The 26,800-nt window shown below is 43.3% G+C and overlaps 1 protein-coding gene across 11 annotated transcripts in view; it reads left to right on the top strand.

The window, feature by feature from the left end:
- The window catches only part of TMCC3 (transmembrane and coiled-coil domain family 3), a 308,376-nt gene that overhangs the window by 236,786 nt on the left and 44,790 nt on the right, over window positions 1–26,800 (top strand). The window contains exons 1-2 of one of the 11 annotated variants that reach the window (XM_050747186.1): window positions 17,398–23,952; window positions 26,498–26,597. The exons of 7 other annotated variants lie outside the window; for them this stretch is intronic. The gene's annotated coding sequence lies outside the window, so the exon portion shown is untranslated. 3 more of the 11 variants (XM_050747188.1, XM_050747182.1, XM_050747184.1) reach the window with 3 other exon arrangements.

The following is a 26,800-nucleotide window of genomic DNA, read 5'->3' as shown; positions in this document are numbered from 1 at the left end:
TCCTTGCCAATCTGATAGGTGACAACTCCTAGCCCATTTCAATGTATATCTTCCCTGGTATGGATGAGATTGGTCATATTTTTAAAATTTTTATTTTGAAATAATTACAGACCTACAGAAATTCGTAGAAAATAGTACAGAGATGTCCCGTGTACCCCTCACCCAGCTTCTCCCAATGATTGCATCTTATGTAACTATAGTACGATATATCATATTTTCATAGACTAAAAAGACATTTGCGTTTATGAGCTGTTTATATGTATGTTTTTGCCATTCATCTATGGGCTGTTGGTCTTTTACATAGATTTGTATTGCTTTTCTACTAATTAAATTAATTGCTTTGTAAGTACATTTTTCCCAGCTTGTCATTCCTGACTCTATTTTTTTTTTTTTTTTTTTTTTTTTTTTTTTTACTGTTGTGTAACAAAGTACCATAAACTGAGCAACTTCAAAAAACAACACCCATTTAATTATCTCAGAGTTTCCATAGGCCTAGAGTCCAGGTGCAGCTTAACTGCATCCTCTGCCAAGAGTGTCATCAGCCTGAAATCAAGGTGTCAACCAGCACTGCAGTCTCTTCTTAAGCTTGGGATCCTTTCCCAAGCTCACTGGATATTTACAGGATTAGGTTTCTTGCAACTCTAGACCTGAGACCCTCAGCCCCCAGAGGCTCTTCACTGTTTTCTGCCACATGGCATGTTCCATAGCATGAAGTTTGTTTCTTCAAGGGCAATGGGATAGCATCTTTGTTGCATTTTGTCTTTTACTTCTAGATCCTCTTTTAAGGAGTTCACCTGATTAGTTTAGGCCCACCTAGGCACTCTCCCTTTTGATTAATTGAAGTCAACTGATTTGGGGCCTTAATTATGTCTGCAAAAGTTCATTATTTTTCCCTATAGCATAATATACCCATAGGAGTGAAATTCCATCATGTTCAAAAGTCTCGCTTGTGGAAGGGTACCATGTTGGGAGTCATCTTAGAATTCTGCCTGTCGCACTGAATTATATGTGTTGTGTGTGCTGAGCATAGAGCTAGTGGATAGCAAGCACTGAATAAATACTAACCATATTTTGCCATGAAGAAATCTACAGATTTTCTGGTTTATACTTTTGTATAATTCTTAGAATGGCCTTTGTACTTTGAGATTTTTTAAAAGCCCACATGCCCATGTTCTCCTAATATATTTTGTGATTTTTATTTTTGTACATTTGAATCTTTGAATGAGTTAGAATTATTCAGTTCCTTTTCAGATGTCTATACAGTTATTCCAGGGCAGTTTTTTGCATTGTTACCTGTCTTTAAAAATATACCACTGTTCATATGTGTCAAGTTTTGTTTTTATAAATGTCTACTTTTTCCATGGGTTTTAAATCTGTTGAACTCAGAAGGTTGTAATTCTGCCTCACTTATTCTGGATTGATAGTCCTCTTCCTGTTCCCTTCCCAGCCTCTCCCCCAGGGATTTGAAATGAATATTTTGAGGCCAGGCTCAGTGGCTTATGCCTGTAATCCCAGCATTTTGGGAGGCCGAGGCAGTTGGATCACTTGAGGTCAGGAGTTCGAGACCAGCCTGACCAACATGGTGAAACCCCATCTCTACTAAAAATACAAAAAAAATTAGCTGGGCGTGGTGGCGGGCACCTGTAATCCCAGCTACTCAGAAGGCTAAGACAGGAGAATCGTTCGAACCTGGGAGGCGGAGGTTGCAGGGAGCCAAGATCGTGCCACTGCACTCCAGCCTGGGCAACAGAGCCAGACTCCGTCTCAAAACAAACAAACAAACAAACAAACAAAAAACCCACATACATACACAAAAACAGGCATAGCTCCAGTATTATTTACAGTAAGGAAAGACCAAAAGAGGAAAAGAGAGCAAAGTTTTGTGTGTGTTTTATAATTTTGCTTTTAATTCTCTTTTGAACTAAGTGTTACCTCTCATCAAGTTTGACTTAATGTTGTAAAATCCTGCCCTTCTGCGGTTTGCAAAAGCTGTTATAGTACAAAGAATATGTATTGTTGCTTCCTAAGCCACTGTTGCCACCTTAAGTAATTTGTGACACACCATCCCAGCTTGGGAGATGGAAGAGCAGGAACCCAGCCTAACTTTGTGTTCTTCAGGGCACAGGACTACTGCTTCTGCTTTGTTAGCCCCAGACTGCTTTCAAGCCTGCACATTCCTCCTGTTTAATAAACACATTTAACATCCTTGTGCTGGGGTTTGTACTGGGAAATTTAAGTTGGTTTGTCACTCATGTTAGGATAGTGAATGTAACAGGATTTCAGATTTATAGGTAACAATCTGTTTCCTTATTTGGCTTAATTCTTATTTGTATGTTACCCCTGTGCCTTCCTAAATATCACTAGATGCACTTGTGTTAATTATTGAACAGTCCACCTGCCTCATATCTCTGCATCTGACACAGAAGGAGTTTAAAAATGGGCTGTGCCTAGAAACGAACACTTAACATTTTATAACCTGATTCAAGAGCATATTAAGGATGGAATGAATATGCTGATTACATGTGCTTTCATTTGGGAAAGGCACCATGCTTGTAAAAGCCTCCTGACTTAAGCAAATTATCAAGTACTATTTGTTGCATAAAGCCAGCCAAAGCTTACCTCGTGTGCCGGGTAATTTAGAGGCATTCACGGAATTGGTATCTGTTAGGCATGTGGGCACTAAAAGTGAGTCTCTTTCATTCAGGTGGCTCATTTATGCCCTACCTGGGGAGCAGTAGGGACACTCACTTATGCAAAATCAACATCTGTTTCTACCGCCTAGAAATGCTTTATTGTTTGGGTAGGTGGGAGCATATTAAATTCAACTATTGAGAAGTTTGACTAGCGCTCTGGCCGTTTAAAATGATCTAATACCAAGAAAGTTTTTGAAGCACTCAGGGCTCAAATGAAGCTCTTATTTTTTTTTTTTTTTTTTTTTTTTTTTTTTGAGGCGGAGTCTCGCTCTGTCGCCCAGGCTGGAGTGCAGTGGCGCGATCTCGGCTCACTGCAAGCTCCGCCTCCCGGGTTCCGGCCATTCTCCTGCCTCAGCCTCCCGCATAGCTGGGACTACAGGCGCCGCCACCACGCCCGGCTAATTTTTTTGTATTTTTAGTGGAGACGGGGTTTCATTGTGTTAGCCAGGATGGTCTCGATCTCCTGACCTCGTGATCCGCCCGCCTCGGCCTCCCAAAGTGCTGGGATTACAGCTTGAGCTGAAGCTCTTATTTTTAAAGAAAGACTTAAAATGAGAGGTCTTGAGACTTGTTGCTGTTTAAGGACAGTTTTGCAAAGTGAGCCTACCATTCCAACAGACTTTTCTGCTTTTAAATTTTTGTTTTTTTGGTCAAATAGGAAATGGATGAAATAGTCTTGCATTCTTGGGGCCTTCTTTAAATTAAATGTTGATCCTTCCCAACCCTCATTTTTTAAATATTTTGTTACATGTTTGGGGTAATTAGAATGGTAACAGATAGATAAATAAGAAAAATACATATACTGGGTTGGGCACAGTGGCTCATGCCTGTAATCCCAGCACTTTGGGAGGCCCAGCGGGGCGAATCGCCTGAGGTCAGAAGTTCGAGAACAGCCTGGCCAACATGGTGAAACCCCATCTCTACTAAAAATACAAAAAATTAGCTGGATGTGACGGTGGGCACCTGTAATCCTAGCCAGGTGCTGGGATGCTGAGGTAGGGAGAATCATTTGAACCCGGAGGCAGAGGTTGCATTGAGCTGAGATCACACCTTTGCACTCCAGCCTGGGCAACAGATTGAGACTCTGTCTCAAAAAAAATAAAAATAAAAAATAATAACATATATACTATTGAAAAAGAATACCAAATCTGAATACAAATATTATGTTAATGTTTCCTGATACTTTGGATATTTCAGAAATCACGGTTACTTGTAGGTAACTAATTCAGTGAATTGTTGGTAAATAATTCTTTAAAATAGTTGCTTCTTAATTTATTTACATGACAGCCTAAAATGAGCCTGGATATTTTTCTAGGGCAGCAAGCTTATTAACTTCTCAGTGGACTTTAATTTTCCTAAGTTTATGATTGCTGTGGTTGTGAATTTAATTTAAGGTTGAAGTTAATGTAGAGGTAAATGCAGTGACATCAGATTCCAAAATTATAAGGTAATGAAATGGCCCATTAGAACAGCAACTGTTTCACAAAGAGGGGCAAATGTTTGGTGCCTGGGGAAAACCATCATCATTAACCAAGTGGCTCTGTGATTAAATAGGAAGCAGACAAATTGAATTATTAAGTGCTTGAAACATGGAAAAAAAATGTGAAACTATGATACCATTATATCTACCTCTTAGATTTAATGAATGTTGACATTTTGCCATGTTTGCATCAAATTTCTGTCACTTGTTTTTAAGAAATAAATGGTCCCATAAACAGCTATCTAGGTGCCTTTCTCTCTTCCTACTTCCTCAGAGGCCTCCATAACCTGAAGCTGTGTATCATTCTTTCGCGTGTTTTCACACACTGGATGAATCCATAAACAGTTTATTGTATTAGATGTATTTAATTAAATATGTGTATTCTTGGGTTACAATCCTACATACATGACATCTCTTGTAATTACAATTTTTTTTTTTTTTTCCCCGAGACGGAGTCTTGCTCTGTCGCCCAGGCCGGAATGCAGTGGCCGGATCTCAGCTCACTGCAAGCTCCGCCTCCTGGGTTCACGCCATTCTCCTGCCTCAGCCTCCCGAGTAGCTGGGACTACAGGCGCCTGCCACCTCGCCCGGCTAGTTTTTTGTATTTTTTAGTAGAGACGGGGTTTCACCATGTTAGCCAGGATGGTCTTGATCTCCTGACCTCGTGATCCGCCCATCTCAGCCTCCCAAAGTGCTGGGATTATAGGCTTGAGCCACCGTGCCCAGCCACAATTTTTTTTCTTTTCTCTTTTCTTCTCTTCTTTTTTTTTTTCTTTTATTTTCTTTCTTTTCTTTCTGAGACAGAGTCTTGCTCTGTCGCCCAGCTTGCAGTGCAATGGTGCAATCTCGGCTCACTGCATCTTCCACCTTTCAGGTTCAAGTGATTCTCCTGCCTCAGGCTCCCAAGTAACTGGGACTACAGGTGTGCACCACCACACCCAGCGAATTTTGTATTTTTAGTGGAGACAGCATTTCACCATGTTGGCCAGGCTGGTCTTGAACTCCTGACCTCAACTGATCTGCCTGCCTTGGCTTCCCAAAGTGTTGGAATTACACGCGTGAGCCACGACACCTGGCCTTGTAATTACAGTTTTCTAATGTGGTACTTTTATGATTTATCCTACTTCATTTTCATATTTTACTGCTGTATGTTATTTTGCTATATGAATAAAACCAGACTGTGTTTACAGCCATTCTTCTAATGGTGAACAGGTAGGTTGATTCTGGGACAGTCTCTGTATTCGTGGGAGAGTTTCTTAAGGGGAGATGCCAGGAAGTGACATTGCTGGGGCAAAGGAAAAAGAATTTCTTCAACTTTGGCATCCATTCTTAAAGAGCTTTCTCAGTACTGTAATCACTACTGTATGTACAGTAGTGATTTTTTTTAAGGCCACATTTTAATATCTGTAATAGAAAATTTTTATGATGCTGATAGATTGTCTATGTAGGTGTTGAATAGTATTTGTATATAGATTGTGTATTTTAATTTTGCCTGAAAGCAAATATAAAGTTATTCCGAATTTGCTATCAGGCAGTTTTTGTACCTAGTCAATAATTTTACATCTCTATTCTTGTTAATGCCTAATAAAGCAAATGTATCAATATTTATTGAGATAATTTACATACAGTAAAATTTCCTGCTTTAAGTGCACAGTCCTGTGAATTATGAAGAACACATGCAGTCTTATAACCCACGTTTGATTAAGATGTAAAATATTTCTATCACCCCGGAAAGTTCTTTCACCTCTTTATAGGCAGCCCTCTCTCTGCCTAGCACCTGACAGTTACTGATCTCATTTCTGTCCTTACAGTTTTGCTTTTTCATAATGCAGTATAAATGGAATCATATGATACACAGCCTTTTTAAGTGTGGCTTCTTTCATTTAGCATAATGCTTTTGCAATTCCATGTTGTTGCATATAACAGGAGTTCATTCCTTTTTATTCGTGAGTAGTGTCAATATACTTTTAAGAGTAATGCATCTATGAACAGAGATGAAGAAGGCTGAAATCCCACACCTCATCTGTTTTTCTGAATTTACCTGTTTTTTCATGTTACTACTACAGCATTATGAAAAGTTTGGAGTGTCAGTTTCCACAGTTAGAAAGTAGGTTAGTTTATAATCCTGTTACTTTTTAAATGTTGTTTTGTTACTTCAGAATAGAAAAGGTTATACATTAAACGCTACTATATATACTACTTGAGATTAGGACCAGTGTTGTCTTAACCTAATGTGATAATTTGCTCGGGCTGCTTTAACAAAGTATCCCAGACTGGGTGGCTTAAACAATGCATTTATTTTCATGCAATTCTGGAGGCTGAAAGTCTGAGATCAAGGTGTTGGCAGAGCTGGTTTCTTCTGAGAACCAGGAGGAAAAGAGCTGTTCCAGGCCCCCTCCTGGGCTTGTAGGTGGTCATCTTTCTCCTGTCTTCACATCATTTTCCCTCTACGTGTCTGTGTCCAGATTTTCTCTTCTTATAAGGTCGTCAGTCAAATGGCGTCAGGGCCCACCCTAATGATCTCATTTGAGCCTAATTACCTCTTTAAAGTCCCTATCTTGAAATATAGTTACATTGTGAGGTAGTGGGGGTTAGGATTTCAATATGAATTTTTAGGAGTACGCAAGTCAGCCCATATCCCCTCGGCTTTGTGGATTTGATGTGTGTTTGTGCATACGTGCATATTTCTAGGGAGAGGTTCCATAGCCTTCTTTGGAATGATTCTCATTTGTGGCAGACAACCCTTTAAAAAGATGAGGAAGAACTGGTCTCAAGTGAGCTCTTGTTTCAAAAGTAAAACGATCAATGTCATAAAAATATATTTATTGACATGTCAAGTGGTGATGCTTTTATGTTGATTGAAAACATTTATGGCAGGCACCCTGGCTCACACATGTAATCCCAGCACTTTGGGAGGTGGGCAGATCTCTTGAGGTCAGGAGTTTGAGACCAGCCTGGCCAATATGGCGAAACCCTGTCTCTACTAAAAATACAAAAATTAGCCGGGTGTGGTAGCGGGCACCTGTAATCCCAGCAACTCAGGAGGCCGAGGCACAAGAATCGCTTGAACCCGGGAGGCAGAGGTTGCAGTGAGCCAGTATGGTGCCACTGCACTCCAGCCTGGGCGACAGAGCAAGACTCTGCCTCAAAAACAAAACAAAAGAACAACAACAAAACATTTACAAGATATACACAGAAAATACCACTTTTGTTTAAAAAGCGCCACATACAAATAGAATATTAATGAAGCTAGCATAAATGGGTAGGAGTGCCATTGCCAGCACTATGACAAAGGCTTCACCTGGGTTAAAACAGCTCTCACGCAGCACCAAGAAAGAGACACAGCTGTCCTCCTGTTAGGAAAGAAGAACTGAGGCTCAAACAGGGGTTAAGCGACTTGTCCAGGATCATCCCACTAAGTGAAAGGCTAGAATCTGAACCCAGGTAGCTCTGCATTCCAGAGCCCGTGCCCCTAACCAGTAGACAGAAGCGCCCAGACATCTGCAAGGATGACCACGTAAAAACCCAAATGTAGGCCCGAGCTACTTCCAGGTCATGGGATGATGGGGATTTTATTTTCTTCCTCTGCCTTTTCTGTATCTTCATATCTTTTTTTTTTTTTTTTTTTTTTTTTGAGACAGAGTCTTGCTCTATCACCCAGGCTGGAGTGCAGTGACAGGATCTTGGCTCACTGCAACCTCCATCTCCTGGGTTCATATCTCAGCCTCCCGAGTAGCTGGGACTACAGGTGCCTGCCACCACGCCCGGCTAATTTTTGTATTTTTTGTAGAGACAGGGTTTCGCCATGTTGGCCAGGCTGGTCTCGGACTCCTGACCTCAAGTGATCCGCCTGCTACAGCCTCCCAAAGTGTTGGGATTACAGGCATGAGCCGCCACACCTGGCCTGTATCTTCATATCTTTTGTAAAACAAGCCATGTTTTGCAATTAAATGTTAAATGGGCATATATAACTTTTATTTAAAATAAATTTAAGCAGAGTGATAGTGATATTCAAATAGCAAGTTCTCCATTTGAACCCTATTCAAAATTCGAATGATCAGCCTTTGTCCTGAGAAGAAGATCAGTCACATTCATGCTATTATTTTCTAAGTTATTCTTAATTTTGCTCCAGGTCTGGGGAAGGGTTGGTGGTCAAGACTTGTGACCCCAGGGATGGGAGCTCATGGCAGCAGTGTGCTATAGGTGTCCCAAGCTCATACCTCAGAGCTTTGATGTAGAATTCTCCCCTGGCTTTCTTCTCCAGCAGGGCTAATTAGAAGCAGGCTAGGCCCGATCTTGAGGTCTCAGTAGAAAACGTAAGGGGAGGCTGCTTTACCCCAGAGGGCCCTCCATCGCCCTTGGTGCTTCACAGTGTGCCCAGCACTGTGCGAGGCCCTGAGATCAGTCAGATGTGGGCACTGCCCTCAAGGAGCTCAGGCTGGGGAGGACAGACCTGCAGACAGATAATGACACTGCAGAGTGGCAGGGACTGTTCTCCACGGGGCCCTGGCTTCTCATGGGCCCTCCACAGGAAGAACTCCCCCAGAGTCCACCCTGAGAGACTCTAGACCGGAGGACTGGGTGTTGACTGTTTAGCCTTCCTGGCCCACCCTCCTTTCCTGCTTGGACCCTCCTGCAGGGATGTCTCTTGTTGTCTGTAGGACATTATTGGGAGAGGACAGGTGGCATCAATTTTCAAGGCTTTGGTTCACCTCTGATGAGCCTTTGATATGTATTTTGTATATGTGTGTATATATTTATATCCTATGCCAATACTAAATCATGGGCGTCATAGCTAGGTTCTTTGATTTGACTCAGATGGAAGAAGGATGCTGCAGAAGAGGGAGGAACAGGGATGTTAATTGTCATGGCAACCAGCAGGTTTTTATAGTGGAACACTGCCTTTGTAACCCAAATCCATCACCTTTTTTCTAACTACAGAAAACAGAATGACGCAAACTCAAGAAATTATAGTACCATCTCTCAGTGAGGTTTTATTTGCCTTTTGGAAGCAATCTTGCAGTGATTTTAGTCCCTTCGTAGAATTTCAGAACAGAATGGCACCCTTTAAGTGTCCTAGAATTTTACAAAAGTCATGTGCTTATGGCTTTCCCATTATTTGTCATCCCCGTTTCTCCACCACCAGTCTAACCCACAAGGGACTGAGCATGAGGATGAGTTTAGAGCTGGCAGACATTGTACCTTCTGCAGCACAGGCTCCCCTTTGGAAAGGGTCCATCTTGCTGTTGCACCGTTTTTGCTGTTTGACCTCGTGCAGCCTTGTTGCGCTTGTTTCCTCACCATCCAGCAGACACTGAGATGCTTAGAATAGCTCACTCCTGCCAGTCATTGTGTAGGCAGGTTCAGAGTTCACACTTTGCTGCCTGAGACCTCTTGGAGAATTGAACCCATGTGCCTTTCATTGGTAGCTCTGGTGAGGTTTCGTAGATGGGGAGTTCAAGAAGGTCAATGTAAGAAAAGAGCCCTTTTGTGGATAGGTGGAGCTTCAACAGGGAAAACAGAGATGCCCCCAAACCTCCAGGCAGGTTTTTTTTATTGATGAGCACTTTGGGCAGAGAAGACAAAAAGGTAGGCTGCTCTTTGCCTTCCCTAATGTCCTAGCCCAAGGAGTCCCCTTCACCCAGGACCACACCTTGAGGATGAGTAGCATTGAGGTTAGTGGTACCTATGTCTCCACAACATGTGGTATGGAAAAGGAGTCACTCAAGCACCTTTCATGGCACTGAATTTAAGGACAAGCTCCTTTTAGCTCTTTAGGTTGGATAATTGTCTCTTCATTGCCCACCCTTCCACCAAGTCAGGAGCAGGTTAGGCCAGAGTCCATTCATGAGTGGTACAGATGTGAATTGTACTTAAAATGATTGGGCTTTTAGCCTAATTCAGTACATCCATTCAGTAAGTGTGTATTGAGCACCTACTATGTGCTAGGCATCCCAGGGAACAAAATAAAAATCCCTACCCTTGTGGAATATGTGTTCTGGTAGGGCAAGGCAGACAAGCCAGACCTACACATAAAATATATAGTATGTTAAATGTGGCTAAGCGCAATGCTGAGAAATAGACAAGAGGGCTGGGGAGTCCCAAGGTGGAGGTAGAGGAAAGAAGTTTTAAACAGGACACTCAAAGAAAGCTCTTGTCAGGGGAAACATTGAGGAAAGACCTGGGAAGTAAGCTGTGCAGCCATCTAAGGGAAGAACATTCCAGGGCAGGAAAACAGCATGCATGGACTCCTTGATACAGCAGTGTGCCTGTTGTGTTTGAGGCACAGCAAGGAGGCTGTGTGGCTGGGGCAGTGTGAGCAGGGAGTTGAGTCCTGGGACATAGGGTCTGAGAGGTGATGGGGAGGCCAGTTCCTGAGCCAGTAGAGGTCTTGCACAGATCTTCTGGGCTGTTGGATTGAAAAGAAATTGTAGGTGGGCATGGACTGGCCCAGGGAGAGCTGTGGGAGTGATGAGAGTGGCTTGGACTAGAATGTTGACAGTGGAGGTGATGAGAAGTGGTCAGATCTTCTAAATGCAGGCTGTGGTAAAGCCCTCCCCTAGTGTGCTGACAGCTGTGCATGGTGAAGTGAGGAAGCCGCATGGTGCCAGGGCTTTGGGGGCAACGGGCTTGGTTTTAAAATCTCAGCTCTTACAAACTGTATGAAATCATGTTAGCCAATTTGCTTAACCCATTTGAGCTTCAGTTTCCGTAAGTGTGGCTGGGCGTGGTGGCTCACACCTGTAATCCCAGCACCTTGGGAGGAGGGCAGATCACTTATGGTCAGCAGTTCGAGACCAACCTAGCCAACATGGTGAAACCCCATCTCTACTAAAAATACAAAAATTAGCTGGGTGGGGTAGTGCACACCTTTAGTCCCAGCTACTCCGGAGGCTGAGCCAGGAGAATCCCTTGAACCCAGGAGGTGGAGGTTGCAGTGAGCCAAGATCACGCCACTGCATTCCAGCTTAGGCAACAGAACAAGAAGACCCTGTTTAAAAAAAAAAATTAAGTGTAATTGTTTCCCTATAAGGATGTGGAAGGCTTATGTAAGATAATGTAAATGCAAGGTTGTCCCTGAGTCCCTTTCTCAGTTCATATCTGGCTTGGGTGCTCTTCTACCCAACCTGTGCCCAAGTCTGCTGTAAGCCATGGCATCCTTGTAATTTGTGACTCACTTGTCCCTCTCTACCCAGAGGTGGGCAGAGATTGCAGAATAAATGGGTAGAGAAGTAGAAGGAAGCATGAAAGGAAAGAAATAATGCATTAAGAATTTCATGCATTGATATTGGTATATTTGAGTTTACTATTTCAACAGAAAGCAGGACTTTTTTCCCCAGAGTTCAGTGTTTAAGTACATCAGAGGATTCGTTAAGGCCTTGGCTACATTATTTATTTAAATAAGTCTAATCAGGGAAGACATGTACTCTTGTTTCTATATTTGAAAATTCATCTTCTCTCTACTTTTGGCTTGTGAAAAATGTTTGTTTGAAGATGCTAATTGGTGTTTTTACTTAGGTGTTCTTTAAGAATAAAGATTTTGTTAGCAGATGATATGGTTTGGCTCTCATCTCAAATCTCACCTCAAATTGTAATCCCCACGTGTCGAGGGAGGGAAGTGATTGGATTATGGGGGCGATTTCCCCCCCATGCCATTCTCATGATAGTGAGTGAATTCTCACAAGATCTGATGGTTTTATAAATAGTAGTTTTTCCTGTGCTTCCACATGCATTCTCTCTTGCCTGCCTCCCTGTAAGGCGTACCTGCTTCCCCTTCCGCCATGATTGTAAGTTTCCTGAGGCCTCCCCAGCCATGTGGAACTGTGAGTCAGGTAAGCCTCTTTCCTTTATAAATTACCCAATCTCGGGTAGTATCTTTATAGCAGTGTGAGAACAGACTAATACAGCAGATTTTATCAACATTCTGAGGAAATTTTTACCTCAACGTTTTATTATGAAAATCTGAAACAAATGCATACAAAATACAAAGGTAATAATTTAAATGAATGTTAACTGAAGTTACTGGTGATCTAGATCGCTCCCCACATGTCAGTACGGTAGTGACCGCTGCAGGGCAGGTTTTCTGTGGAATTTTGAATGCTTCTGTTGCCTCCTGGGTGATGGAAAGGCTGAGCCCTTGCATAACTTTTCTGTTAGAAAAATTGTGTGTGATGACACCTTCATTCACAGTGAGACTACTTGCCCTTCTCCTGGAGCTGCCATATCATTTACTTTTTTTTTTTTTTTTTTTGAGACAGAGTCTTGCTCTGTCACCCAGGCTGGAGTGCAGTGGCACAATTTCTGCTCACCGCAACCTCCATCTCCCAGGTTCAAGCAATTCTCCTGCCTCAGTTTCCTGAGTAGTTTGGACTACAGGCGCGCACCACCGTGCCTGGCTAATTTTTGTATTTTTAGTGGAGACAGGGTTTCACCGTGTTGGCCAGGCTGATCTAGAACTCCTGACTTCAGGTTCAGGTGATCTGCCTGCCTCGGCCTCCCAAAGTGCTGGAATTACAGGAATGAACCGTTATTTATTTACTATTAAAGTCAGTGTTATCGTTTGACCTGTGTCCCCCACCAAAAGATATGTTGAAGTCCTAACCCCCAGTACCTCACAGCGTTACCTTATTTGGAAATACAGTCTTTACAGAGGTAATCAAACCTCTGTAAAATTTTTTTTTTTTTTTTTTGAGATGGAGTTTTGCTCTTGTTATCCAGGCTGGAGTGCAATGGTGTGATCTCAGCTCACCGCAAACTCTGCCTCCTGGGTTCAAGTGATTCTCCTGCCTCAACCTTGCAAGTAGCTAGGATTGCAGGCATGCGCCACAACGCCTGGCTAATTTTGTATTTTTAGTAGAGACAGGGTTTCTCTATGTTGGTCAGGCTTCTCAAACTCCCGACCTCAGGTGATCCACCTGCCTCAGCCTCCCAAAGTGCTGGAATTATAGGCGTGAGCCATCATGCCTGGCCTAAACCTCTGTAAAATTTAACCTCAAGTGAAAATGAGGTCAGTGAGGTGGACCCTAATCCAAAAAGATTGTGTCCAAATTTCCCCTTTCTCTAAAGACACCAGAGACTGACATGCACAGAGGGACGATGAGGTGAAGACAGGGCTGTCAGGATGATTGGTGCCAGGCCTGACAAGCCAAGGAGTGCCTGAGGCTACCAGAAGCTGTGAGAGGCAGGAACAGTTACTTCTCCAGCATCTTCAGAGGGAGCTTGGCTTTGCCAACACCTTGATCTCAGCCTTCTGGCCGCCAGAATTATGAGACAATAAATTTCTATTGTTTTACGCCATGCAGTTTGTGTTATTTTGTTACAACAACACTAGGAAACTAATACAGTCCACAAAGGTGTTTCCTTACTGACCCAAAACACTGAAGTAGTACTAATTCCTGGCCCCAGCAAGAATAGAAATAGAAGAGGTCCTGAAGCCCCTGGATGGTATTGTTACCAGATGATTATCTCTGTGGTCCCATGAATGCAGTTATATTAATATTCTTTACTATCTCAATAAATGCAACATTTTAAATTATTTGTAGCAAACTTATGAAGCCTTAGGAATATGTCTGTGGACTCAGTTTGGAAAACACAGATGTTGGAATAGGAAAGCAGCACATACTTCAGATCTGAGTTCTAATCCTCTCTCTGCCACTTTGCAGTTATGCAATCGTGGTTACCTTGCATAACTTTTCCGAGGCTGTTTCTGCACCTGCAGAGTGGGGAATGATGCCTGCCTCCCCTGTGGATTGTTTTGAGAATTAGAGGTAATGAAAACAGTCTAGCTTTGTTCCATGCACACATGGCAGGTGTTCAGAAGTTGGTTGGGGCACAGAGGCTGGGCTGAGAGGGAGGAACCAGACTGGGGAGCTAACAGTGATTCGATTGGAGGAGGGGGATGGGTCCTGGCCTGGCAGACAGAGGAGGTCAGACTTCCTGTTTGTACTTTACCTGAGAGGTTTTCACCCAAATCGTTTTTTCCCTCAGATATAAAGTCACAGATTCCTTTGCTCAAGAGGGAAGACGGCATTTGGTTCATGCTTGAGCCTTGTTTCCTTACCAAGGCATGAAGACCCTGAGAGACAAAGTAACTTGTCAAAGGTTAGGTGGTCTTGTCAGTTAGACTGTTTGTTGTTTATTAGGACACCAAAACACCAAAACATTGTTGTGTTGGTTTTTTTTAAAAAAAATGACTTATTGAGGAAACCATCATTCTAAGCAAACTATCACGAGGACAGAAAACCAAACACTGCATGTTCTCACTCATAGGTGGGAATTGAACAGTGAGATCACTTGGACACAGGGCGGGGAACATCACACACCGGGGCCTGTCGGGAGGTGGGGGACTGGGGGAGGGATAGCATTGGGAGAAATACCTAATGTAAATGATGAGTTGATGGGTGCAGCAAACCAACATGGCACATGTACACCTAAGTATCAAACCTGCACGTTGTGCACACATACCCTAGAACTTAAAGTATAATTTTTTTAAAAAAATTAAGAAAAAATGACTTATTGAGATAACTTACATATCATACAGTTCACCATTTAGCATGTACAATTTGATGATATTTTAGTATATTCACAAAATTATGCAATCCTCACCACAATCAATTTTCGAACATTTTCTTTTGAGACAGGGTCTCATTCTGTCTCCCAGGCTGGAGTGCAGTGGCACCATCTCGGCTCACTGCAACCTCTGCCTCCCAGGTTCAAGCAGTTCTCCTGCCTCAGCCTCCCCAGTAGCTGGGATTACAGGGGCGTGCCACCACACTCGGCTAATTTTTTGTATTTTTAGTAGAGACAAGGTTTCACCATGTTGACCAGGCTGGTCTCGAACTCCTGATCTCAAGTGATCCACCCGCCTCAGCCTCCCAAAGTGCTGGGATTACAGGCATGAGCCACCACACCTGGCCAATTTTCGAACATTTTCATCAACTCAGAAAGATACCCATTAGCGGTTATGCTTCATTTCTCCCTCTCTTAAAAGTTTCATTCATGTTATAGCATGAATCAGTACTTTATTTCTTTTTATGGCTGAAAAAAATATATATATATATTTTAATTTTGAGACAGAATCTCACTGTAGCCCAAGCTGGAGTGCAGTGGCGTGATCTCGGCTCACTGCAACCTCTGCCTCCCGGACTCTTGTGCCTCAGCCTCCTGAGTAGCTGGGACTACAAGCGTGTGCCACCATGCCTGGCTCATTTTTTTGCATTTTGGTGGAGACAGGTTTTCACCATGTTACCCAGGGTGGTCTCAAACTCCTGAGCTCAGGTGATCCACCTGCCTCGGCCTCCCAAAGTGCTGGGATTACAGGCATGAGCCACCATGCCTGGCCATGGCTGAATAATATTTCATTGTGTGGATATATTATATTTGGTGGACATTTGGGTTGTTTTCACTTTTTGGCTATGAAGAATAATGTTGCTATGAACACTTCTGTATAAGTTTTTGTGGGGGTATATGCTTTTATTTTTCTTGGGTACATACATACCTAGAAGGAATGTTGCCAGGTCATATGGCAATTCTATTTAACCTTTGGAGGAACTGCCAGAGTGTTTTTCAAAGTGGTTGCACCAGTTTATATTCCCACTACCAGTGTATGAGGGTTCTGATATCGCCACATCCTCACCAGCACTTGTTATTATCTGTCTTTTAATTACAGCCATCCTAGTGAGTATGAAGTGGTATAGTATTGCAGTTTTGGGTGATTTTAAAAATTTCTTTTAATGAAAACAGTTGTTGTAATCTTTGTTCATGAAACAGGTAAATTTTCTTTAGCTGAGAGGCTGGTATAATTAATAATATACTTACGAATTATAACTTTCGTGCCTTGCCACATTCCTTCTTACTAGTCATTTCTTGAAGCTGGTTGTCCAAAACCAGGTTGGAGAAACAGCTGTGGCTTGCGTGGCTTGACTTTTACTTTGCCAATGATACTGCACATGAAAAGGCCACCCAGAGCTTCCTAGTCCTCCCCACCATGAGGTTCAGGGTTGGAAGGCCCTGGTCAGTGGCCCAGCATCTGGAAGGGTGTAATGGGTGCCTAGCCCACATGTGTTTTCTTAGGCAAGTAGCCAGGGCATTTATTCGTGATTCCCCCAAGGGGTAGCTGCTGTTGTATAGATGTGGTAGTTGTTGTACATGAGTGTAGCCAGAACTGGCCCCTGTGCCAGTAAAGATGGACACCGTGCTCTCTTTACAGCCAAGTTTTACAGGCTGTGAATTCACTCCTGAAGAATAAGAAGCATAACATATGTACTACACTTGTGAGACCAGAAATAAGTGCTGGTTGAATGAAGGAATAGCTCTGGCTTTGGGAACCAGGCAGCACTCTAGCCTGGTAGCTTGAACAAGCTGCTTAAGTACTTAAGCTCTCTGAGCCTCGGTTCCTCATCTGCAAAACAGAGGTGGCATTGCCTCAGTTACAGGGTCCTCACGTGATGACGTAAAAGTGCCCAGCTCATGGTAGGCACTCAACAAATGTTAATTCTCTTTCCTTAAGTAGCTCTGCTCAGTCCACTCTGCTTAGTCTCAGATTTTTTTTTTTTTTCCTGCAGATTTAGTCCAGGTCCAGAACACAGGATTGATTGTATTATTTAGAATATCTTTTCTTTTCAGACAAATAATGAGCTCTTGGCAACATTAAGTTTTGATGGAAATGAATATTGCAATTTGGCAGCTGCTGATTGACACATGTTTGCTAAATAGCTACTCAAATTTCAGAAAGCTTGCCTAGAAGAAGGAAAAAAGTAAGATATCCCAAGGATATTTTTACCTCCTTTGCCCAGGTATTTATTTGTAAAATCATTTTCTTTGGAAAGTTCCAGCTGAAAAATTTTTATAAAACATGAGCTAGCTTTGGCTGAAGAGTTCAAGTGAGCCTGCATAAAAGATTAAACTTCAGTAGATAGAAAAGTGTTGAGGTTTTTTTGGAGCCTCTTTGCCTTACAATTTTTTTTTTTTAAAGAAAGAGCCGGTCTTTTGGTCACTGCGTCTTTTTTTATATCTTCAGGGAAGTCATAGTAACAGGCTCCGTGTCTGATTGGGTTCCATGGCAACAAAGGGTTGTGACTTTATTAAAGGAGAGTTGAGCATGCCAAGAAAGATAAAAATCAGAGTATGGAAAATGTCCGACCAGATGAATGTGTTTTTTGGATCACATGTGCTCTGGACTAGAAAGGTTTCCTGAGTCGACATCAGTCTCCATTACAGGTTTGAATCTCACTGGGTTGTCGTTAAGGTCATAGGGATCAGTGCTTATTTAAAAAAAGAAAAAATCCATCTACTTCTTTGCTTTTACCCATTCATTCTTCCTTTTTTAATGTCTCAGTATATTTACAAAAGTCAAAACAGTGATGGTAAGTACCTAACAAGAGAAGATTCTGACTTTTCAAGGGGGAAAAGAAATGTACCACATTCTTTGTGGAACGGATTACAGCTCTATGTTGTGAGACCGTGTGGGAGGGCCAATTAGAGGCAGTTATCTGGATTGAACTCTCCCTGAATTAAAGCTTGCTGGATGCTTTCCAGGCTGGGGGGTTTGGTTTCCCATCCACGTTTCTCTTTGATGGGTTTGGAGATCCTGGTTGCAGGCCATGGGTGTGGAGTACTCTCTCCCAACAGTAAGGAGCAGGCTGTTGCCATAACCAAAAGTGTGTGGTAATTAGAGGTCTTTTGCTGAAGTTACTAGTATTTGACCAAGAAATGGCGTGATCCGAAAACTTTGAATCATCCTGTGTTCCCACTTCACCTGCTTGTTAACTGTGTGGGGCTGGGTTTACTTTTCTATGAAATGTAAAATTGTATATTTCTCCTCCCACTGATATTGAAAGTGAAAGAACTCCGAGGGCGGGTTGATGTTGGACACTTTACCGTGTCAGTCATCCTTTAAACCAGTGGCAGGTTCTCACATGCCCTGTGGGTTCAGGCTTTATTAATCACTTGGGGCCTCTTCATGGTGAATCAGAAACTGCACAGATACTGGGGCTGTCATGATGACGCATACCGTAACGAGCAGTATTGGTCTAAGAGGGAAGAATTAGCTCACCAGGTTTCACGGCACCCAGCTATCATTAATCAGCCATAAGTCCTTGGTGAAATCGCTTAAACTTCTTGGGCCTTGATTTCCTTATCTTAAAATGAGTTTGACCTAAATTGATGTTTCCTAACTTTCCTGTTTAGATAAAGAACCTGGGGTACTGCAGAACCTCCAGTAGAGATTTCTGATTCACTGGTCTGGGGTGTGGCAAAGATCTCTGGAGCCCCATCCACTCTTAACAATTTGGTGTTTGGGATATACTGGTCTAGCTCAATAGTTTCAAACTATTTGGACATAAGAATGGGGTGGAGGTAGGAGGTAGAAAGGAGGCTGTCAGATGCACATTCTAGATTCCGTCCCTGAGATTGCCTGAAGCCACAGCTTGAGAAACACCAGCTCCAAAGGCTCTTCCACATACTGGTCCTCACTTCCTCAAAGGAGCCAGAAGAGCTGTGTATCAATGAGAGAGCCTGGTGGGTTTTCTTACCCGCAGTGTTAACTCTAAACCCCGTATCAGTGTTTGAGAAAGTTACTTATTTTAAAATCTTGGAGTACTGCAATAGAATTCTCTACGCTGTTTCTTGTGGATAAGACAGTGTTTTCTAAGCATGGTTACTTTAGGTGTGCATGAGGCAATGCCAGCCACATCCAGATTACCTGTGGAGCTTGTTAAAAAACACATGGAAGATTCAGTATGTCCTATATAGGGCCTGGGCATCAATCTTGTTGAAGACCTGAAGGATGTTGTGTTCTTTTTAAGGTTTAGGTCAAAACCTTATAAACTGACCCTAACCTAATTTCCTCAGTGAAATTGACTGAGTGTAAACACGCATGTTTAGTACAAGGGGAATGGTTTACATTGAGTCACTTAGATTGTAGAAGAGTCAGTAACACATAAAGTGCCTTAGAGAAAAATACCCTGGCCTGAGAATATTTAATAATTAAACCATTAACTGCTAAAGCAGACCCATTGTAATATATATCTGGTCTGTACAGTTTCTATTTGTGCCTAGTTTTTCTAGTTCGTGTTTAGCAAAGATTAAGTGATATTGTTTAACGGAGTGTTTAGTAGCTCTAAATGATAAAGGTTCACATTTTTTTCTATTAAGTAGCTTAAGTGCGAATTCATTTGAAAAAAAAAATTCCACAGGCTGGGTGCGGTGGCTCATGTCTATAATCCCAGCACTTTGGGAGGCTGAGGCAGGCAGATCACCTGAGGTCAGGAGTTCAAGACCAGCCTGGCCAACATGGTGAAACCCCATCTCTACTAAAAATACAAAAATTAGCCGGGTCTGGTGGCGGGCTCCTGTAATCCCAGGTTGCTGTAAGCCAAGATCGTACCATTACACTCCAGCCTGGGTGACAGAGTGAGACTCTGTCTCCAAAAAAACAAAAAAAGAAAAGAAAAGAAAATCCACAGTACTAAAGGGCTTAAAGCAAAATTAAAGTCTCTCTTTCCAGCTTCTTGTCCTTTTCCCCAGAGATAACAATGATAACAATGTTATGTTTCTTTATTTTCTTGAGACGGTTTCGCTCTCGTTGCCCAGGCTGGAGTGCAATGGCATGATCTTGACTCACTGCAACCTCCACCTCCCAGGTTCAAGCTGTTCTGCCTCAGCCTCCCGAGCAGCTGGGATTATAGGCGTCTGCCACCATGCCCAGCTAATTGTGTATTTTTAGTAGAGATGGGATTTCTCCATGTTGGTCAAGCTGGTCTCGAACTCCCGACCTCAGGTTATCCGCCTGCCTCGGCCTCCCAAAGTGCTGGGACTACAGGCGTGAGCCACAGCACCTGGCTGCATGTTATGTTTCTTATGTGTCTTTACAGAAATAGTCTTGACACAAAATATACATATACCTATTGATACACAGTTTAAGTTCCTCCCAGGATGATTTTTTTCATGTTTCTTTTGCTTTGTAATACTGTATTGAAAACTTGTGTACTTTTTTTTCTATAACCATATTTAGATAAATTTCCAAAAGCAAAACTGTTAGGTCAAAGGGCATGTATCTTTTAAATGAGAATAGAGGTGAACGCATTGTTCTCCCAAAGGTTGCACCAATTTGCAGGATAAATCTTTTATTTTCAGAAGGATTCCCGGACTCAGCTGAGCCTGATGCAGCAGGTAGCTATCCACGTCTACTAACCCACAGGAATCTCAGGGGCCTCTGCCTGGAGGAATGACATGAACTGTGAGAAAGAGAAGAATGTAAAAGGTATTTAAGGTGTTCGGAGAGAGAAAAGGATAGGGACTAGCTTAGTAGGGAATCCTCAGTTTACAAGGAGAGTGCTTTGGGTCACAGGAGGTCGCAGATCCTGATCTGGTTTTGAAGAAAGCGAGACAACCCTGGGGCATAAGATAATGTGAGAAAATCCTGCTCTAGATCAGGCAAACCACTTCCTGGATGTGACCTGCTCCTGTAGTAAAAGTTGTAGAGTAATTTTGAGCGAAGCATCATAATAGCACTGAGATGCTGTTCATTTTAAACACCACCTCCAATGTGAGTCATGGTGGAGTCAGATGTGTGTATGTATGTGTAATGCATATGTCGAAAGCCATGTTTAAAGGGAAAGGATTACGTCTTCAGTAGTCTCTCCCGGAGACTGCACCTCTTGTCAGTGTCTGAGGAATAACTCAAGTAGACCAGGGGTTGGGTGCCGTGGAGAAGTTGCCATCTCAATGGCGGGTTCCATCTAATCTGGCCATCTGTCTGCTTTCATTTTTCCCTCTATTGGCAATGGGATAGGAGAGCATCTTGTAGACACACTAAAAAGTTGAGTCCATTCACATCTGGGAAGTTCAAGTCTATTGAAAGCAGAGAAGAACTGGAGGATATCTTGGGTCTCTATGTCAGTGGGGTGTCCAGATCTTACAGGCTGGCTAAGAAGGATGGGGATGTGTATTGTGTGTTTAATGGGAGCCACCCAGAGTCCAGAAACATTGTAGAGAGGCAAGAACCTCGGGTTCGGACTACATATGTGAGCGAGGAGGAACTTGTTCTTCCTTGGCCCTTGGGGACTAAAGTGTCCTCTCAAACTGGTCATGCTTGAGGCATGTCACATGTGCCCAGGTTGAAGACAGCCAGGAATAAGAGTAGTCCTAAAGACCATTAGCTCTGAATTGGATCATTGTCTATGTTTAATCAAAATAATTAAATGAGCCAAACAGTGAGCTTTGAGGCAGTTGCCAAATCATTCTGTATTAGAAACTTGGGCAGGTTTTTAAAAAGATATTTGTGACTGAGACACAGAATGTGAGGTAGGGGTACTGAACTGGGCTATGGGTGAATGGATGGGAATATATGAAGCCCAGGGAAGAATAGGGAAGGAAGCAGTGATCCTGAATGTATTTTAGGAGCTAAGCTGGAGATGAAGCAAAATATCTAGTGACCAAGATATTTTCAGACTAGGAAGGCAGCCATAAAAATAGGTAAAGACAAGTTGGAGCCCAAATTTAAAGGCAAAACCTGAAGAAAAATGAACACGCTTAGCCATGTGGAACTGAATTATGTATGCCTTACTGGTCAGTCTGATTTTAAAAATCTTATTGTAGTTTTAAAATATTCATTTTAGGAGTTATAAATAGAATTAGCAAAATGACCTAGCAAAGAAAGTATATACGTCTCATATACAGAGTGTACTATTGACTTAACATTTGGTTTAAGGCAAGATCCATTTGCTGGAATTTATTATTTAACATGACTTAAGACCTTTACTTGAACTGAGCCAGAGGATAGAGGCTATGCAATATTAACTTTGGTAGACACTGTTCCTCCTAAATATTACAGTAGAGTTTTCACAGAGTAGGCTTTGACTAGCCTTTATTAGGCTGACAAAATTCTCCCTCTTTTCCAAACCCCACTGCCCTTTTCTCTCCATCCCACCCCTCAACACAGAGTTAAATAAACACCACTTAAGCCACATAGCAATTTTGAGATCTTTGCATTTGTTATTTAATGTCAAAGGCAGGAAACCCCTGGTCCCCTAGAACAGTTTGGCCTTAGTTTTTCATGTGACTTGTGGCAATTCAAATATTTGAGAATCTGCGCCTACAAATATGGTCAAAAGGGATTTAAAGATGAGTGACAGCAAGAAAACTTGTAATCTACTGCAAAGGTTAAGTACTCAATTATAATACAAAGCAGATTATGATCACAAAAGGGCAGGAGGAAAATATTAAATCTCTTCTGTTTGCCATGACATCTTGTCCTTTTCTGATTTCATTAAATCCCAAAAGGAATTTCCTTAGGTGAGACCAGAGTCCCAAAAAGGTTAATTCACTTGCCCCAGGTCATATAGCTGCTAAGAGGCAGAGCTGGGATTTGATTAGGTCTGGTTGTCTATGCTTGTCTCCTCAGAGAGGTGCCTAAGGCGCTGTCACCGATGGGCTCCAGTGCTGTTTCCTCTGTCCCTTTCTCTCCGTGTTCATCAGGACATCTGTGTTTGAAGGTCCCTAGGAACCTTAAGGTGATCATGTCTGAGGCTTAAAACTCCTCGTGCCTGTCTTGTGAATAATCTTAGCTACCAGAAGGAATGAAACAGAAGGGGGTTTTCCTTGACTCGCCCCTTCACCCCCACATCCAGGTGATGTCAAGTCCTCTCATTCCGCTTCCTTCATAGACCTCTCGTGACCACCCTACATCCAGCCTTCACCAGCTCTTGCCATAGATTGCTGTAGCAGGCTCCAGTTGGCTCCATGGAAATGCATTTTCCATCTTGGTTTCTCAGAAGGACTTGTTTAAAACAAGGATGTGATCATCCTAATCCTCTATGCGGCTGCCAAGTGACCTGCAGGATGAACCCCAAGCACCTCTGCATGATTTAAGTGGGACCCTCCGGGTGTGACCCATCTACCATCCCAGTCTTCACCTGCACCAAGTCCTCCAAATCCTTACTTCTCTGTCTGATTCACCTTCTGACAAGCCTTTCTTTCGGCTTTCTTTGACTTTTTCCCCTCCCCCTTTCCTCCTGTCTCCCCCTTAGCAGCCCCTCCCAAGTGCTCACATAGCACCAAGTACTCTGCTGACACTTATCAGTGGCTGGCATTGTGTCTCTCCCCCCGGCCACTAGGCCAGGAGGCGGCTGTGCCCCTTTGCCTCCCCAGCACGCCTTGCCGCGCCTGACACTAGGAGGCACCCAGCAAGTGTCTGTCTCATGAATGAATCAACAGAGAGTCTCCTGACTGCTCACTGTCTTTAAGCCACTTCCCTTCCCTTGGCGCTGGCTGGCCCCTTTGCTCTGCCTTCATCACATTGGTGTTTCCTGTGCCCAGTCCACTGCTGGCATTTGCTCTGCCTAACAAGGTTTGTTGAGCCGAGCCCTTTTCCTTATTGGTAAAGAGAGAGTACCAGACCGAGTATCTGTCCTCTTGCAGTCCCAGAGTCGGGGTGATTGATAGCAGGCGCCCTTCTAGTCGACCTCCCTGCAAAGATACAGAATGTGGATCTCTTCTGCTGGCAGCACAAAGAGCCCATTTGTACAGCAGAGTGTTGAATACGGTGCATTATTACTGACGTTTGTACTGGGTCCAGTGCAGGGTGTGGAGTTTCTCTGAGACAAACACAGGAATACCCCGAGATAATGTGAGCAGTATCTCCAAAGTCCAGGCTGAGTCATATGGTAGGTGCTGTTTGGAATATCTAGCCTGCCTGCCTTGCAGATTCAGATGCCTCGGGCAGGAGGGTGAACTGGCTGCTGATCCTGCTGTGCTCCTGGGTTTGCTGTGTGGCCCTTGGTAAGTCTCTTCACGGCTCTTGCGTTTCAGCCAGTGTGTGTAAACATGTACTGTGGAGCTTTGTGGTCTTTAATATCCTGGGAGATGCCGGAAAGAAATACAATTCGTCTTTGTGCTCTTAATAGTTGTCTTTGTGCTGGCCCAAATCCCTCTAATTTCTCAGTGGGTTTCTAGGCATTTAAACTGCCTAAACGCCTAATGAACCACCAGTCTCCTTAATGTTATGTCCTTTTAAAAATGTCAGTCCAGTGTGAGTGATTTAACAGATGGACAAATATCTGGGTTGGATTGTGCCGGCTACTGGCTGGAGAAGAGCCAGGTCCCCTCCCACCTCCCTGGGAGTTCGAAAGTAACCCCGGGTCTAACCAGACTCTGAGTTGGAATCTAACTTCATACTTTAACATCTGGTCTTTCGACAAGTGGGCATCTTTGAGTCGTCCTGCCTTTGCCTGGAAACTTGAAACTCTGTAAAACTGACTGTGTAACGCTGCCCAGCCCACCTTGGGGAAGAAGGGTGTGGTGACTGCCTCCAGCTGTGGGAGAGGAAGCAGCTGTGGGGGAAATGGAGAATGCGTCTGAACGGGGGCTCCTTGGACCATGCTTGGACACCCCATAGTGTGGGGTTTATTCCATGTAGGGTGGTGAAGGCTCAGGTTCATATGATCTCTGCCCTGGGGCAGCCTTTGATCTCATAGGAAATCTGTATTCACTTGTGGCTCTTTGTCATAGAAGACTTCTGTATATTGACACAAAATGCAATCTTTCTTTCCTTCCCTCAACATTAAAATATTTGCACACATATATTAATTCAGGTGGTTTTTTCCTAATCCATTCTGTAGCAAAGGTTTGCCCGTTGTTGATAGTGATCCCCAGTCTTCAGAAACCAAAACACCTGGGGGTCGGGGAGGAGGGAGAGTTGGAGAAGTTTGCTGCTTGTCATTTGATCATTTGGGTCTTGGAGGTTGCATTTCTGTTGTTTAAAATAAAAAATTAGCTGGGAGTGGTGGCAGTGCCTGTAATCCCAGCTACTCAGAAGGCTGAGGTAGAATTGCTTGAACCCAGGAGGTGGAGGTTGCAGTGGGCTGAGATCGTGCCACTGCACTCCAGCCTGGGCGACAGAGTGAGACTCTGTCTCAAAAAAAAAAAAATTCTGTTGTTTAAAAAAAGAAAAAATTCAGAGGGGCCGGTTGTTCCTACAGCAAATCATCTGATAGCCTTGTAACACTGTGAGTGCAACCGTTTACAGAGCTTGATGCACACAGTTTCCATTGGAATAAAAGGGAAAAGGGCTCCCCAAACTGCAAGAGCACTGCTTGTAAAACAGTCAGAGCTGCTTTCTGTGCCAGGCTGTTCAAAAAGATGTGGGAACAGGGCTTGTCTTGGTTGACAGGCCATTCTGGAGAAAGCCTGACAATGCTGGCAGCCCCTCTGCTCTCCTTCCCACCTGTTCCTTTCTTGTCAGTTTATGGAGAGTAGGTTGTTTTTGCTTCGAGGGGGATTACCTGTGGCCTGGGGGACATTAAAGGGCTTTCTCCTGACTACATGCTTCACATTCCTGTGTGTAACCAGTGAAGATAATGATCCAAGAAGATCATTGCAGTGGTGACCTGAGGGTCTTTGAGACCAGGTCACAATTTAAGTAGGGTCACAAATTTAGATTTTTTGTTGTTGTTGTTTTGTTTTTGTTTTTTTTAATGGAGTCTCGCTCTGTCGCCCAGGCTGGAGTGCAGTGGTTGGATCTCGGCTCACTGCAAGCTCCGCCTCCCGGGTTCACGCCATTCTCCTGCCTCAGCCTCCCGAGTAGCTGGGACCACAGGCACCCGCCACCATGCCCAGCTCGTTTTTTGTATTTTCAGTAGAGACGGGGTTTCACCATGTTAGCCAGGAGGGTCTCGATCTCCTGACCTCGTGATCCACCCACCTCGGCCTCCCAAAGTGCTGGGATTACAGGCTTGAACCACTGCTCCCGGCCTCAAATTTAGATTTTAACATTATTACCCAAAGAGTTAAGTATAGAGCCAGAGACAAAGCAATAGGATTGAAAGAAGTCATTCATTCTACAGCTTAAGCAAACACACACACACACACACACACACACATTTTATTTTACTGTGTAATTTACTCCATAGTTTTTTTTTTTTTTTTTTGGGGGGGGGGGGGGTTTGTTTTGAGACGGAGTCTCACTCTGTCACCCAGGCTGGAGTGCAGTGGTGCGATCCCGGCTCACTGCAAGCTCCGCCTCCTGGGTTCACGCCATTCTCCTGCCTCAGCCTCCTGAGTAGCTGGGATCACAGGTGCCTGCCACCATGCCTGGCTAATTTTTTTTGTATTTCTAGTAGAGATGGGGTTTCACCATGTTAGCCAGGAGGGTCTCGATCTCCTGACCTCATGATCTGCCCATCTCAGGCTCCCAAAGTGCTGGGATTGCAGGTATGAGCCATCATGCCTGGCCTACTCCATAGTTTTTATTTTAAAATGTTTGTAAACTAATATTGCACAAAGAAGATATTCCATTAAGGAATAATAACATGAAACACCCCTGTAGTTATACTGAGGGTAAGGAGATGAACTTGACCTTGTGACCTTCCCTGATTGAGCATCCCTACATCGCAAGCCTTTCCCACCCCCAAGAGGTCATTGCAGCGGTAAGGTTTAACTGTTCTCAAGATTTTTCTCTTTTTACCACGTGTGTGTTCATACCTAAACAAGAGCTTGCCTGCATTTGACCTTTATAAAGTAGAATTCATAAAGTATGTGTTCTTTGACTTGCTTCTTTTAAGATGTAATCATTTTATTCTTTTTGAGACGGTGCCTTGCTCTGTCACCCAGGCTGGAGTGCAGTGGCACG

The sequence above is a fragment of the Macaca thibetana genome, chromosome 11 (assembly GCF_024542745.1).
Source record: "Macaca thibetana thibetana isolate TM-01 chromosome 11, ASM2454274v1, whole genome shotgun sequence".
Lineage (NCBI taxonomy): Eukaryota > Metazoa > Chordata > Mammalia > Primates > Cercopithecidae > Macaca > Macaca thibetana.
The sequence above is the reverse complement of the archived record's forward strand: the minus strand, read 5'-3'. Positions and strand labels throughout refer to the sequence as shown.